At 39.2% G+C, this 17,327-nt stretch overlaps 1 protein-coding gene and 1 long non-coding RNA gene across 2 annotated transcripts in view; one reads left to right on the top strand and one right to left on the bottom strand.

Annotated features, from left to right (window-relative positions):
* LOC111672565 (exostosin-1) overlaps nt 1-17,327 on the bottom strand; it is a 229,218-nt gene that overhangs the window by 111,046 nt on the left and 100,845 nt on the right. The gene's annotated exons all lie outside the window — the stretch shown is intronic.
* Nucleotides 615-1,980, top strand: LOC111672566 (uncharacterized). Its single transcript, XR_015438729.1, has 4 exons — nt 615-688; nt 816-916; nt 1,412-1,427; nt 1,586-1,980. It is a non-coding gene; the product is annotated as an uncharacterized LOC111672566 (long non-coding RNA).

The following is a 17,327-nucleotide window of genomic DNA, read 5'->3' as shown; positions in this document are numbered from 1 at the left end:
CAAATGACCAAGACTGAAATCCAACAGCGCCACGTGCCACAGAGAGTGACAGTGACAATGTGAAGAATCTTATTCACCCAAGGCACTTTTAGCACCATTACCCAATGCTGTGTTTTTCATTTCATGTTTCCCTCTACCTTTCTCAAATATCTTGTTCATACTGGTTTCATAACGTTTTGCTAATAAGGTAAATTTCTCTCAAACACTGGCCAGTGCCTGAAAAAAAGTAAATAATAAATAAATAAATAAAGGCTGCTCCACCGGGTCGTCTCCTTAGGCGTGTGATTGACAGTCGTTATTAGTCATTAGTCTGTTTGGGTGTATTTGAATGCACCACTTCTGCTCTGGCTGCCTGAAGTCTGGCCTCTTCAATTACAGTGCAAAATACATAGGAAAACCATGTTCACGTTTTAGTCACTTGTTTGGTTGGATCATCGAGCTGAGTCATAACACAAGTTGAGATGAGGTCAACAACTTCCGCTTACACAACTTGATATTGCAAAATACAATGAGAACCAGAAAATTACAAAGTATTGTAGTTGGTTGAGAAATTCATCCCTGACCTTATAAAAAAAGACAGGTGCTCCACAACATTAGACTCAGACTCTCTCATCACCTGGAGATCTCGCACTACTCTCTTCTGTCTTCGACAATAGTCTTCTGTCTCTGACAGTCAATCTGTTGAAAGGTAAGACGCACAATTTCATCTTCACTAATAAATGCAAAGTCTTTGGGATATGTGATGACAATTGGTCCTGGATGTATATCATGACTGGATATGACCGATAAGATACTGTGTATTTTTTGTTTTTCAGGATGCGGTGTGTGATGATCTTTCTGGTGTTGACGCTGGTCGTCCTCATGGCTGAACCCAAGAATATTTTTAAAAAATTCGGAAAGGCAATGAAAGGAAAAGGTAAATAATCTCACCATATTTAGTTTCAACTTGAATAAGTTGAAACACAGTCGGTGTAAACAGGCTACACTCAGTTGTGAACAAAGCAAGATGTGGCCTTGAAATCTATTTTTTTGCAAAAGTTGTCAATAATATTTGGCTATGAGAGTTTGGCTGGAAGTCTGGGAACCCCGGGTGGTTCCCTGCTTTACTAGTTGGTAACATATCCTTGGCTACAGCATATTTTTCAGCTCCATACACCACTTCTCCTGTGTTCTCCTTTAAGAAAAAAAAGAAACCAAAAGAGAGAAAGGATGTTTTATATTTTTTGTTTGTTGTTGTTGTTTGCATTAATATTAATAAATTTTTAAATATTTATATACTGAGTGCTAAATATGAGGACTTATTATTTTAAACCATTATTTCAAACATTACTAAACAATCGTTAGTAATGACATAATAATGACTATTATGCTGTTTTGATGTTATTTCATTTTTATCTCGTCTGTTTCACAGGCCAGTATTCCAAAACGTAAGTACTCTTAATTGCTACTTATAACAATAGTAAGTACAGTATTAAAAAAAACAACACCGATTGAAGATTAAACAAAAATATATGATGTATACATTAAGAGCACTTGGTGAATCTGACAAACTCATATCCGTATCTCAATTCCTTACTTCCCATAGACTTGGAAAGGCATTCGCTGGAGCCATTGGTCAAGCCATTGGTCAAGCCATTGGTCAAGGCTACGGTCAAGGCTACGGTCAAGGCTATGGTCAAATCAATGGTCAAGGCTATGGGCAAGGTTACGGTCAAGTCAATGGTCAAGCAGCAGATTTTCATGGATGAAAGTTCATGGAGATGTTCTACTTGGCCTGGCACAAGAATAAATGCAACTTCAATGCAACGCTTTGCAATGAAAAAATAAATGGATCAACAAACAAACGAGTTGTGTCACATTTCTGTAATCATGTAAAGATCATTTAGGGAGTGTTGTCACAGCTTCCAGTGGTTTTAAAAATGTGAAATGGCTTGCTATTAACTGCCCTGATGAATAAAACTGCAATACAAAAAGTAAAAACTGAACATGGTGTTTTAACTAGAGTGAATATGAAGGATGCACAAATCCAATACACTAGTTTGGTATTGACGTTGTATTAGAACTGACCTTATTAAATGGATTGGGCATCAGCCGTGATGTAAGAGATCCACGTTAAATAGTTTTTTGTCATTAAAGAACAAATTACACAGTGATGACATTACCCCACCTTACAACACCTCACATAAAATTTATTTCAATCAATTCTAAACCTTGAGCTGTACAGATTTTAAATAAAAAGAATCTAGTATTACACTCACAGTCGTTTATCTCCATCAACCAGCCAAGTTGCAGGAAATATTGTCACAATCTCCACTTCCTGAGTTACAGTGTTTAATAATGGCCAGAAGGGTTTTTGCAGAACATTATGATTTCACAGAAAAGTCCCGACCTTTGACCTTATGGATATGAAATGTCATCACTTAATTTAATCTTTATAGACATTTGAGTTAAATTGTGCCGTTGTGGCCAAAAACGTGTTTTGTGAGGTCACAGTGACCTTTGAACTTTGACCTTTAACCAAAAAAATCAAATAAATTCTTCCTTGAGTCCAAATAAATGTTTGTGCTGAATCTGAAGAAATTCCCTCAAGGTGTTATTGAGATATCGCCTTCATGAGAATGGGACAGACGGACAACCCTAAAGAAAATATGCCTCTGGCCTCGGCTGTCGTTGGTGTAGAGCAGGGGTCCCCAAACTTTTTCCTGTGAGGGCCACATAACTTTTCCCTTCTCTGATGGGGGGCCGGGTTCAGTTTGTAACAGAAAAAGTGTGACGATCGCAGGGGTGCCTAAACGTAAAAATTTATTGTTTTATAGAAAGCCACACATAACCAAATAACCCTTTCCGGGTTCTTCACAGAAAAAAAAGGCAGGAAATAAATAATAACACTATTAATGAAATAAATAATAATAGTTCAGGGGGCCGGGCCAAATGTGGGGGCAGGCCGTATCCGGCCCGCGGGCCTTAGTTTGGGGACCACTGGTGTAGAGGCATAAAAAGAGTGCAGTGGTATTGGAGTGGCACTGGAGTTGAGCTGAGTTTTCATTAAGTCCTTCTACCTAAACTTTAATGTTGTCATTTACGGGTTCAGTTGCCGTTTAACTATTTATTACAGAGAGAAATGGGTCCAGATAAGGAACACTGCTCCATCTCCTTTGTTGTGTGATTGAAGGTCGATTGTGCCATCAGTTTTGACAGGAGTTGCTTCTCAACCTCTGTGTTGGACAGTGCAGGACTATTATAGGTGACACAAACATCTGGAGGATTTTTCACTATAAAACCTCCAACAAACCAACCTGTGGCAAACAATAGTGTGTTTGTGGCAATATGATACATTACTAATTATTTCTATCAATTAATTATTGTCTTAATACTTTTATTCGTTTCGACAAAAAGATAACATACAGAAGCTTCAGGACATTATCCTCGTGTCACTCTGTGTTTTGTCACTGTTGGCGAGATGTGATTGCAACACCAAGACCACTGTCTCAAAGCTAAAAAGTGCATCTCCTACTTTTTAAACATCTTTTCTTTTCTTTTTTTTATGGTATTAACATTTATTGTGTTAATTTGCTATCGTATGTTGATAGACTTGAGAGAGAGCATAATTAAAACACCTGGAAAAACCGAGCATTTGAGTGCGCTCAGGAGTGTATCTGTGCTTCTTATGTAGCTGAAGAAAGCACTTATGTATTTGAGGGGATTACACACAGGATGATTATGTAGCAAATTACTGAAGAAAAATTAAAATAAAAAGCTCCCAAATATCAACTTGGGCTCTGGAATAAGATAAGAATTCTATTTCTCTGTGGTCAGTACGTGTTTTGGAGGTGATAACATTTAATGTTGAGGTAAGATGTAAGTTATTGACATGACCAGATCCTTAAAGAAATCCTGGAGCTATTGGAAGAATTTACATTTACAGTTTCCAAACAGATGTTAATAGAGTGGAATCACTTCCTGATTGAAAAACTGTTATATTTTGAGGTTAGAACTTACATACATGACATATATACGTGACATTGCAAAACACAATGACTAATACGATGATGCTAAATAGTATCTATAACAATGTGAGGGAACCATTTTCACTGTTAAAGGTCCCATATTATATAAAGAGATTTCAATGTCTGTGTTGCTTATAAAGCAGGTCTAGGTTATATATCCATACTGTGAAAGTATCAAAGCGCTCAGTCCACAGAGAAACGCACACAGCCTGTACTCAGAAACTGAGCCTTGAAACCAGCCGTCAGGACTTCTGGAACTGTTTGATGTCACAACAAAGCAGTCACTGCTCTCAGCCAAGCCCCACCCACCTGGACCAACCGCCAAACCTTCCAAATCTTGCAGGATTTGGTTTATCTGAGCGTTTACCTGAAATCTGCTATATTTTTATTCGATCACTCAGGAAACAGTCAGCCAATCAGAAGAGAGGCTCAGAGCTTCCTCTCAAAGATAATATATGTTCAGCTGTGTTTAAAGTCAGGAGCTTCTTGTTGGTTAAAACAGCCAGGTCGCCCTGTCCTCCTCTGATGCTTTTATTTTTGTCCTTACAAAATGAAAATAAATAAATAAACAAACAGGGGGCGACTTCTTTCCTTTACAGAAACCTAGCTGGTCTGAATCTTTATTGATGATATAGTGCTTTAAGTGAGACAAGAGGCCACCGAGGTGAGACATTACTTCACCAACCACATCTCCAAACACTGATAATGGATGATTCTGCAAAACCTAGATTTACAGTTAATGCGTAGTATTTGCAAGATCATTACAATGTTTTAAAAAATGTATATGACTACAATATCTGTGCATTTGTAAAATAAGGTGTGGGTAATGTTGTGCAGCTAAAATACTCATATATCGTATGGTATCTTCCAGGATGATTCATATTATCTGCGACATTGAGCTTTTTAAGGTTCTCTAAAACTGAAACACAAGTGTGTGATAGCTTTGTCCAGAAACGGCTAAACAAACCAATGTCAGATTATTTGCACGTCATATTCTTTGATATATAGCATAAAAATATGAGCCTGCCCGCTTATGTCACTTCAGGCTGTGTGTGTTCACCCTCTCAGAAGTCACAATCTTTTTTTCTTATTAACAGTTTTAAGCTGATAACACATTGCTACAACAGCACAGTAGCGAATCTTATGATGTATCAGCGGGACTGAATGAAATATTAAACATATATTACGTGGCGTATAAACTGAATGAAGTTCTGTCCTGGTTACAGAAGTTTTCTGGTTGTTATGTCACTTGATTCTGAAACTGAAGAGCCAATCTCTCAAGCAACACACCGCCAGGAAATGTCATCTTTAATATTAATAATGTCTTTATATTACCACTCCTGTGGGTTGTGTGCGAAAATGTATAATTGTTTTTGTTTTTCTATACCTCATAGATTCTCTTTATAAATTGTGGAGGCTACAGGACCACAGCAAAAGACATTGCTCTCCACTCTTAAGAGAGGAAGTGAAAGCAAAATAGTACATGCTAAGTGGTAAAAAAAAAAAAAAAAAAAATTGTGCTTTACCGTGGAATTATGCAAGAAAATAGGACAATGACCCTGTATGAAATGTATGAATTCATAATATATCTGTGACTATAACCTTAATAGCAAAGAAATAAGAAAATGTAATTTCTTCTGTTGCCTCAATGAGAGAATTTAAGCAGATAATTATGTCCGATAATGCAGAACCTCTTTACAGGCAGACCACTTTATATCTGGTTCTGAATGGGGATTTTCTTTCTTTCTTTCTGTCTCTGGCATTGAAAGAGAGCAGCAGACAATAAAGTTTTAGAAATCACAGAAAAACGACCCTCCAGAATTTGACTGAGAATCAGCAGATTTTTAAGTTTTCTTCAGTATGAGAGGAAATCCAGTGATAGTTGTCGGTACATCACAAAGAAACTTATAAGAGCTAATTAAAGGTCCCATATTTTACATGTTTCCAGGGTTTTATTTGAAGTGTTGATCCATAAGTAGTTTTAAATAACAAAAACCATCTCTATGTAGTTTTAAATCTCATGTCATGCTTCTCTCTGGAGCTCTAGATTTCAGGTAAACACTCAGAGAAACCAAATCCTGCAAGGTTTGGATGGTGGGTCCAGGTGGGCGGGACTTGGAGCATCACAAAGTTACAGAAGTCGTGACGGCTGGTTTTAAGGCTCAGTTTCTGAATACAGGCTGTGTGCATTTCTCTGTGGACTGAGCGCTTTGATACTTTCACAGTATTAATATAGAACCTAGACCTGCTTTATGATTAAAACAGACATGGACATCTACCTTTATACAATTTGGGACCTTTAAGCACATTTTTTAAAGTGCCAGTTTCACAAAAAACTAGTGTGCTGTGTTGTCCGGACAGGCCAAAACAGTGAGGCTGCAGGCTGTAAAACCAAAACAATGAGCTGAAAGATGCTAAAATCTCTGTGGAGTGCTGCTGGTGTTTCTGTATCCCACCAATGGGGGTGCATCTTTGGCAATGCCGAAGATCCATCATATTATTTAGACATTATTACTTGTTAAATCAAACAATTAGCTCTAAAATTACTCTAGCATCCCGGCTTTTTTGCATGTCAGTAAACCCTCCTGCTTCTATCCAATCCCACACCAGCTAATGTGGCTTCAGAGAGAGGAGCCCATGCAGGCTGAGGTGTCAAAGATAGGGATGATGGCTCTCTTTCACTGTCGCCTGAAGACAACTTAAAGGGCATCATGGAGCGACACTGAAATTGACACCTGCATCCCCCATAAAATAAGACAAACACACACCGACCCGGCAAGCAAAGTTTGTTTAGGGGCTTCGCTTAAAACATATCGATCGGAAATGTGATGTGGTCAGAGGAGGGATGAGGTTAGAAAGAAATGTGTGTGTGTGTGTGTGTCTGAGGGTCACCTGTGTCATTGGCAGTGGTTGTTTACCTAAAGGCTATTGCTGGCCTCACACACACACAAGTCCTTCCCAGACAGAGACGCGTGGTAAATAATAGAAGAGCTATGACAGAGGGCAGACACACACAAACACAGATGAGCAGCAAGGTTAAAGATGGGTGTGGGTGTAATGGGAGAGCTCTTTATCGACACGTTATTAATACATGAGGAGGGTTCACCAAAGCAGGGAGGAGAGAGACAGTCAGGTAGTCAGTGTGGATCCTGACATCTGCATATCAAATGCATGAGAGGTCTGTATGTCTCAATGACAGTTCAGTCAATATGAATTCCGCCGCATCGGAGAGTCAGGTGGCTCCCACTTCACTTACTCACATTACAGACTCTCGCCATTCATAAGCTGTTGACCCAGCGGGCGAAGATCAGGTGTAATAATAATAATGATAATAATCATGTGGTTTTTAAAAACCCTCCACAGACAGTCTTCTTCCTTTAAAGGATGCTGTTCAAGCATTTTTCAAGAGGGACAATCCTGCACAGCGTAGTAATTAAAACATAAAGCCACAGCCGAAGTCATCCACTCTTCCGAAAATTTTTTTAAAAAACACGTGTTGAATTACAAATGAACACTTAGAAATCTACCTATAAAAATGAAGGCGGAACAAACATATTAAAAGACTGTTTATGACAAACCTTCTTTTGCATGAAAGTCGACTTGATTAATCGAACTGGTTTACTGAAGGAAAATGAATGGTTTAAGGCATTTTTCTATTTTCCATCTTATTAAATCTAAGGATTGATGCTACTATTCTTTGGGGTTTGGAGTGCCGGTCCAGTGCAAATGTAAAATAGCTATTTTTTTTTCCATCTATTTATAGAGAAAATAACAGATTAATCAACTGAAAATAATGTTGAATTATTTTTTCAAAATCCTGCATTTAAACAAGCCAAATTCAAAATTTTTAATCGTGATGGAGAAGGAAAACTTATGAAAATGTAATGGTAGGGAAGGAATCTGAAAAAAAAAAAGAAAAAAGTCTATTTCTTTTTCTCTGTCCTGGAGTGGCCTTTTAATACAAGCCTGCTGTGAGCAGCCAGACAGGGCAAACACGAAAAGAAGGGGACAAATATGTCATCAATCATAAAAGCTTTAGGACAGAGACACAACAGCACAATCACTCCAGTTATCTCTCCCCTTTTTCATTCTTCTTCCCTCTGTCCTCTCCCCCTCCTCTCTTACTCACTCCATAAAAAAGTAATTAACCCCTAAACAGCCAACAAACAACCAGATGTCTACTGATAAGATTCAACACTACCAACAAAATGACAATAGTTCGGAAATGTCATCCTGTGCCCACTGGATAAAAAACAGTCACGCTTGACTTGTGTACAGTTTAACTAAATGCACATTTATTTGATTTAATCCAGAAAAGATGGTTTACAGATCATAAACCATAAAGATCATAAAGAACATAAATGACAGAAACAGTGAATGTGGAAAGTGAAGATCTGTCCCAAAGAAAAATATGGAAAGATGAAGATGTGAGGAAGATGAGGAAGAGGGAAAGAGGAACAGAGGAACAACAAAGCTTACCATGTTTAAAGTGGGCGTGAGGCTATGGGATCATGTTGTACTCTACCAGCATGGATGTGTTTGTGTGTGCGTGTGTGTATTTGTGTGTTGGTGTTAAATGCATTGATCAATATGGTGGATGTCACCAATCTCCCCAGTAGTGGTCGAATGTGGATACAATCCCCAGGAGCTATTACTGTTCTCTCTCACTCACTCTCTCTCTCTGCCCCCCACCCTCCCCCTCACTCGCCCTCCTCTCCCTTGTCTTTCTCCTTCAGTCATTGTTTCTCACCCTCGTTTGCTCGCTCTCATTTTTCTGCTCCTCGCTCGCCTCGACACCCAACGGCAGAGAAATAGACGGTTTGACAGCTAGACAGCTGAGCCTGACATATTAAACACAGACAGGAAAACAGGCAGGAAGATAGGCAGATATACACGGTGGATATCAATAAACTTATCAAAATAACTTCATGGCCTTTCAAATTTTCTGTTATTCCGCTGCCTTAAAGACTGGAATAAAAATCCCTCACTTTACTATTTGCTTTTATAATAACATAATAACGGTAATAATAAGCTTTATTCGTGTAGCGCCTTTCTCAACAAAGTTAAAGAACGATAAAACAACAATAAAACAAACTGCACTGGACTGCACAAAAAGCACGATAGCCCTTGGTCACCAATCAGGCTTCTGGGAATGACAAGAAATCCACTACCAACTGATATGAGATGGCGTCAAACTCATTTACGGTTAGTAGATCGTGGATATAGTTAGGGGTCAGATTGTGGAAAGCCTTGGAAGTCAACAATAACATTTTGAAATCAATGTGAAAATGAACAGGAAGCAGATGCAAGGAGGCAAGGATTGTTACAATATGATCTTGTGTTCTTGAGCCTGTGATGATGCTAGAAGCAGAATTTTGAACCTACTGAGGGAGATGGAAGGAAGTCTGAGTAATACCTGTGTAGAGGGCAAGTATGGACAACCTTGTGTAAATCCTCAAAAGATAAGATTGGACCCGTTTACACACATTTCTTGCAGCTGGTTTAATGTTATTAGATAGCAAACACAAATTTCCTGTTTGAAACAAGTAGCCTACGTTAAATGAACAAAGCAAGGGAATATCTACAGGACACAACTTCAAGCTGCATTTTGCTTTTTGAGTAAATATTCATGCACAGCAAACAAACTTATGCTGACAGTTGTTTGATGCACTGTGGCAAAAGCGGTGGCAATATTAAGTCCACTGACAAATAGACTCATTCTTGCACTGCTGTGTTATGTCCACCCTCAAAAAGCCTCAAATTACCAGTGACATACAGATATAAACACACACACACCACCACCCCCCACCCCCCTGCTGAGTAAATCCATTAAAAGTTGAAAGAAGGTTTTGATTCTGCTCTCTGGTTTGACTGAGCTCCATAATATCTCTGCAGGAGGCCAGAGCACAACTCTGCCATTCTCAGCTGTCAGCTCCATACATGACCCGGTGAGGAGCCATCAGAGAGCTGTGTATAGCTTCATGTGTATGTGCATTTTTATGTGTATTTACCACCAACACACCAGCAGTGCAACAGCAAAAGCTGCAGTTCTCCAGTGTTTTACACTGGATGCAACTGAGGGAAAATGACTTGGAATATAAAAATGCAGCCAGAGTATACAGTTCCATTGAATAAAACAAAAGCATGGACACCACAATGACATCAGGACTTAACAACAGCCTTGGAAACTCTAAAATACTGCTGAATCCATTGTTGCTTAAGTAAATGAACAGAAAAATTAAATTAAAAAAAATAAATTAGCTTTTTAAATCATTTATCAAGTAAAAATACTGAGCACTTGAACATTTCAGCCTCTAGTTGAGGCTGAAATGTAGAGCCTCTAGCCTCTAGTTCTCAACCTTTTCCACCTCATGGCCCACAAACCACATCCAACCCATAACAATACGGAGGCCACATAATACACTCTCAGAGCATTTTAAATTTCAATGATAACAATTGAACATTGAAAAAACATTATTAATGTTTTCCATTCATTTTTTTTTAAAGATCATTATGTTTTAAAACAATTAAAAACATTATTTACATTTTTATTTTTTAGAATCAAAAATGAATCCTAAAAAAAGATAAATAATAAAAAAATAAAATCTTTTCACCATAATTGTTCAGATTTGCAAATGATTTGTCGGCCCACTTGAAATACCTTCGCGGCCCACAGGTTGGGATCCACTGATTTAGACAAAGAGATTAATGAAAATTATTGTTAGTTGTAGCCCTGACATACTGAAGAAACAGAAGAAGACCGCAAGACACACGAGCAGATACACACAAGCACAAGGCAACAGTTCAAACAGAGTAAAACAGTATTACCAAGAATTTCTGCTCAGCTTCTCTTAAATGGCCCCATTTAAATGTCGAAGTGCGAGAGCACAACATTAAGAGAGACACACTGAGCCGAGAGAAAGGACAAGACTGACTCCTTTTCCTCTGTCAAGCCACGAAAATCCATACAGAGAGAGGACAGACTGTCAGATGAACAAAGACTAACAGAGGAAAGAAGCTTGGTAACAGGAAAAGCTCTGATCCCGGTGTCATGCAGCCTGATCTTATTACAAACCTCATTACGTGCAGCAAACGTCACATGGCAGATGTTTTAATCAAAAGCTCATAAAAATGAGAGACAGTCGCTAAATCGGGGTTAAGACCTGCTACTTCACACCGCAGGATTAAACCTATGAAGCGTGGCAGTCATAACATGACCGCCCCCTTGTTAAATTAAAACAATCTCACTCGTTCATTTACCCCACTCGATTAAAAGCTACTCAGGAGGGAGTCTACTGCCGAACTGAAGGGCTCTCCAGTGACCTACATATCATATGATGCTTTTAAAAGTAGTAACGAAATAAAGTAATGAAGGTATTTAAAAATTCAGTGTGGCAGAGTGTAAAACTTTGTTCACTGCTGTGTAGAGGATTTGTGTACATAAGGTTGAGTGAGACAATATATACAAGTGCAGAAAGACTGATGCGCAGAATGAAGGGAGAAAATGGTCAGAGGCCTAAAAAAGACATGATGGGTGTCTGACACTCTGGCTTGATGTTTTCAGAGTGCCGTCTCTAAATGGGAGAGTGCCTATGCTTTGAACTGGCAACATGGTGGTTTACTGGTGCAAACACAGGGATGCTTGTTGTGATGCATCCAAGCAACATGCTTTATTCAACAATATCTGTCCGTGTGAAGACATCAAGGGGTAGGACAGGATGATCCTTTCAAGCTAAAGCAAAAGGTGCAAACACGGAGATACTTTGTATTTGACTCAGATCATCAGTCACAAGTTATAGACGACCAAAAGCAAGTATGCAAACCACACCACAGAGCAGTGGAAACAAACAGAGGAGACACCTCAAACTAATCAAGCAGCTCAAAGACAGGCACCCAGATCTGAACACAGAAGTCGGGGTGAGTGACTTTCATTGGTTAACTTTATATTGATGTCGTCAACATTTTCATGTCCTGAAATGTTATTTGTTAGTGAATTGCGACAGCTGAGATCTGTTGCAGCGTAACTCGACACACAACGTTCACACAAGCTGGGTGCTCGCAGCAGGCTGCAGTCATTACCGTTCAGGCTGTCAATATAATGTTTGACTTTGAATGAATATTTTCACACCACTGGTCTGTCACCTTGTTTATTTGAACTACTGCACGCGCACACTGTATGGAGGTGTGTGCAAGTATGTTAGGCACACTGTGTCTGCAGCAGCCTCTGTTGTTTTCAGTTTTTTTTTGCTGCGATATTGAATTTTTGAATCCAGAACCATGAAATATAATTGGTATTGGTGCCAAAACCTCATTTCTAGTATGGTGACATCCTTACTCTGGTCCAGATTTTATCTTGAGGTTTGGTGCACATAACCCCAGTGAGAGGATTTTACTGTAGACCCATCTAAAAATAGGCAGAGATATATTTCAGACAGTATCCATTAGTGTAATTAGAGCTACTCCACAGACAGTTAAGTGAGGCTATTTTCTTGCTGTTTCCTTGACTTGGCATCACAAAATGCCTTCTTTTTTTTTTTTTTTTTTCTTTGTTATTTGATATACATAACTGTGGAAGTGATGTCTAACCATCTGTCAGATGAAAACCTTTGGAACAACTATGTTTGTCACTTCTGTTTTTGTTCTTTTTCACACTTTGCTCCATATGGTCCAGAAAAAACACTGATTCGAGCTTCAGCTGTGAGAAAAAACATGTTATCATTTGACTTCTTTAAATGGTAAAAATAAATTGTAATGCAATAATAATCAAAGTTCACATTCAAAAGCTAAAGAAATTTATCTAACAGAATTCAGGTAACATAATATATATATTTTTTTAAGCTAAAATAATTGAAAGAGCATTAACTAATCACATTTAACCCCAAAAATCCAGCCAATAAAATAATAATTCAAAGCAATTTGCCTTTGTTTGTTTTAAATTTAAATCTAATTTTACTTGCAAAATCCTAAAACGGTAATTGCCAGAGGTTGGGATTTAATGAACGAATTAACACCCCGATGAAATCCTATCCACGTACATTCAGCGTGAGGTGAGGGATCACCACTAATAAGCCAGCTATTAAACACTTAACACAATGAAAACTTGTATTTAGCAGATTTTATTTGGCTCTCTTCTTCTTCTTCTTCGTCTCCTCTCCAACACCCCCCTCCCCCACAGTGTGCGGAGACCTGTGGGTTGTGGGGGCCAATATTAGTTAAGTATTTATTTACAGATCCTGGCAGAGCTGTCCTGTGAATAATTCATCTTCCATGCTTGGAGGAGTCTGTTGACAAGACAGCCTGACGCAGGAGAAAGGAAATCAATGCAGCTATGATGGGCAGCAGACTCCAGCATATCTGCTTCTGACCTGAACACAGCTATAGGGGTGTGTGTGGGTGTGTGTGTGTGTGTGTGTGTAGTTACAGTAGTTACAATGCAGCCCTATGTAAAGTGATCAGGTCTTGATCTGCTGATCGGAGCGAAACAGTGTCCGTCGAGGGCAGACAGGCCACAGGGAAATGTCATCTCCATGTTCCTCCTGTTCTACGCTGTAGATGGTAACTCTAGTGCGCTGCTACACCTGAACCCTCCATTACAGACAGCAGAAAGCTGCTGTGGTGTACAAACTACTTAACTGTAAAACCAATGGATCTGCACAGCTGCCTGGAGCCGTCACTTTTTTCAAGAAGTCGAGTTCAAACAAATTTGAAAAACCAAAACATCATTCGGCTCCGTAACAGTCGTCAGTGGACGTGACTCACAGATCTGGGACCACGGTTTGGAATTTACAACCAAAGACTTCACCACATTTCACTCACAACTGTCATCCTTCATCTCAGACGCTGCCTCAAGGCAGCAAACAGCCTCACCGTTGTTGGTAGAGTTTTCCATCGACGGTGAAGAAGCCCGATTCTTCACCGCACTGCTTCTCAGAGGCGTCGGTGTCATGATTATCTGATCAGTACGGCTTTGCTCACCACTGTCCTCCATTTTATCTCCTGGCTTAGTTTACTGATAGGTCATGAAATCTGCTGACCACAAGGTGAACTACTTCAAATATTCTGTCAATACAGCTTGGATTTCATTTTTAGCAGCAGACTTTAGACTAATGAACTAATCTTTATGGGTAAAATAATCAACTCCTTTTCAGCAGTTACCACATCTCAGGTGTTAACTTGGAGTGTACAAGCTTATCACTGAGAGAAAACATTACCAAACCAACAAAAAGAAGTTGTAATGAAGCAGAATTGTGGGTTGGAGTGAATCTTTACGTCCGACATGTCCCACCCTGAGCAGCTTAGCAGCTTGAAGCGGGTGTCTGAATCCTCTTGTTTTCATCCAGATAACTGCTGTAATCTTCCATTGTCTGAACTGCGACTTTTAAAAATAAAACTTTTTTTTGCGGCTAAAACAGCCCAAAAAAAAAAGAAACGAAACACATTTCCCCATCCGGTCGTAAAGGGGGGAAGCATGAAGACGTCGCATCCGGTTTTAATGGGTGAAAAGCCCTACACAGCCAGACTGTACGTAGGCCTGTGTACCTTATTTATGATATGCGGTATTTTTAGTCCGTCATACAAACAGCACTTTTCCTGTGAAACAGTACAGTGAAAAGACAGTTTTGATGTTTTCAGTGCCTCATCTGTTTTTTTGTTTTTTTTTCTGCCCACACTCTGTCCTCCTCACTTTACTCCCTCATTGCATCTGTAACCACTTCTTTCCACTCCTGTTTCCTATTTATCATCGCTCAGTCAACGTCATCCTCTCTCTCTTCCCTCTCTCCCTCCATCCTTTAAATTTCCTCAAGTAGAATGAAGACAAACTACGAAGAGATAATTGAACACTAACATGAGCCAGAGCGAGATGAATGAAGATGGATGACAAAGCCTTTTTTTTTTTTTTTTTTTTTTGAGGACGTCGTTGTTCTTCACAGGCAAATTCAACAATGCAGTGAGTGAGATGCCACTGGGTTTTCAGTTCACTGATTTCAGTAACAACAGTAAAGACCTAAATTGAGGCCCGTCTCTTTATTCTACTTAAATACACACAAAGCCTCTCTTCTCTACTTAGCAATGTATTGTGCCCTGTGCTTGTTCTTTACCAGCTTGCTTTCAAATATGCGGTTGCTCTTGACAGTTTGCGTTTTCACCTGCTCTGGTTGAGTCTGCTCAAAGCCAGCACACATGAAGTTACATGTTTTGAAACTGTGTTTTTCTTTTCTCGTATCAAAGCCAAGGACAAGCCCAGTAATATCACACTTCACTGGATGGTATTTCTTTTAAGGTTTGAAAAGGCTGATTGAAATAATCAGCATGCTTCCACACAACCGCTCCATAACAACTCTGAAATGATGCTCCGAATACAGCAAAGATTCCAATTACCTCTCACTGCTGGAGAGGTAGCGCCATTAGCATTCAGATAGCATCGTTACGTGCGCTTAAAATATTTATACAAGGTGTAAAAGGGTCTTGAGGATAACATATCATCAATGCTTGAGGACATTTACTACAGATAGGTCATTATTATGATATATGTTATTATGTTAAGGGTCCCATGTTGTATAAAGGCAGATGTCCATGTGTTGTTTGATTATAAAGCAGGTCTAGGTTCTATATTAATACTGTAAAAGTATCAAAGCGCTCAGTCCACAGAGAAATGCACACAGTCTGTATTTAGGAATTTAGCCTTAAAACCAGCCGTCAGGACTTCTGGAACTTTGTGATGTCACAAAAAAAGCAGTCACTGCTCTAAGCCATGCCCCAAGCTCCGCCCAGCCCAGGATTTTCTGGAGTGTTTACGTGAAATCTGCTATATTTCTATTTGATCAGTCACCTGTTGTTACTCGAGCTCAAAGAGAAGCCTGAGAGAGGAGAAAAACTACATTGAACTGGGTTTTGATTCTTAAAACCACAAATGTATCTTCTTATGGATCAAAAGTGTAAAATATGGACCTTTAAGACATAAACAAAGAAGGAGGATATTGCAAGAATGTAAAGGGCTGCACAGATGCCAGAATGTTTTTATCAAAAAGATATATCTTCAGGGCATCCATGAAACAGAGCACAGGATCTTTATGGTGAGTTTTATACGAATCTTTTGTTAAATTTCCCTCACATAAGAGTCAACTGTCCTCTAAAACTTCAGCGATCCTACTCAGAATTTATAAAAAAAAAGCCCCAAGGGTACGCTCAGTGGTCCCAGAAAGAGCTGGTGTATTTCTACAAGAACTAAAGGAAATACAATAATAATCACAAGGACGCACAGTAACTGATAATCAATAATTTACAAGTGACAACTCTCTATATCATTCTCTTATTTCCTTATTTCTCCCTCCCTCTGTAGTTGAGTTTCCATCCATTAAAATGACTTCCACTTAACCACTGCAGAAGAAGAAGATGCGACGAGATGACATAATTAAGAGATCTAATGTTTTCGTTGGTCACTATTTTTTTGGTTCTCCACAGCAATGGACGGTACATCATGATTTGTTTGCTAACTCTTTCGATTGCACCTCATCACATTTTGCTTTTATCGATAGACCGACTCACCCACCTCAGTAAAGTAGAAAAACTTTTTTTTTTCATATGTCCAGTTCTTCCACTCAAATGAAAATGTGTATAACAACAAGTGGATGAAAATAGCTTGTCGATCAGTCTCTCAAACACACACACTCACACACAACCCCATGAGGTATATCCAATGTGTGATGTGCCTGTGAAGTGTTTATTAGATTAACCCTAATCCTCTTGAGAGGGGCGGAAAGCCTGTCATCTCCACCTGATCGCAAGGGAAGCTTGTTCATCTCACACACACACACACACACACACACACACACACACACACACACACACACGCATGTACACAGATCATATTGGCACAGATTATTACGGTGCCACAAGCATGCATCAAGTTGAGCATCTCCTCCATGAATGATTCACTGAAGCTCAAATATGTTCCCAGAATCCGCAACAGCGTTAGAACCACTAACTTTCTCTTTCGTCCATGTTTTTTTTTCCTCCCTCAACCTCCAAACAAACATGACAACAGCCTCTGGATTATCTGGAAATTTGTGCCCTGAATTACTAAGAACAAGTCCAACTCTAGACTGCGTCTCCCCCTCCAGAGTCAGGGGTTAGATAAATGCAAAACAGCTCCAGTCACTGACCAGAAAACTGGACTCCACAATGGCATCAATAAAACACAGCGTCCCTTTCAGCCAAAATCTAAAGGAATTATGCTTCGTTTTGGGAAATACTGCTTAATAAAGTTTAGCACAAAGACTTGAAAAGGGGAAGCAGCTAATCTGGGTCTGATCACAAAAT

This window comes from Seriola lalandi, unplaced genomic scaffold, assembly GCF_002814215.2.
Source record: "Seriola lalandi dorsalis isolate HSWRI2012SDOR001 ecotype SW California unplaced genomic scaffold, Sedor1 jcf7180002054901, whole genome shotgun sequence".
NCBI lineage: Eukaryota > Metazoa > Chordata > Actinopteri > Carangiformes > Carangidae > Seriola > Seriola lalandi.
This window is presented reverse-complemented; position numbering and strand designations above follow the sequence as displayed.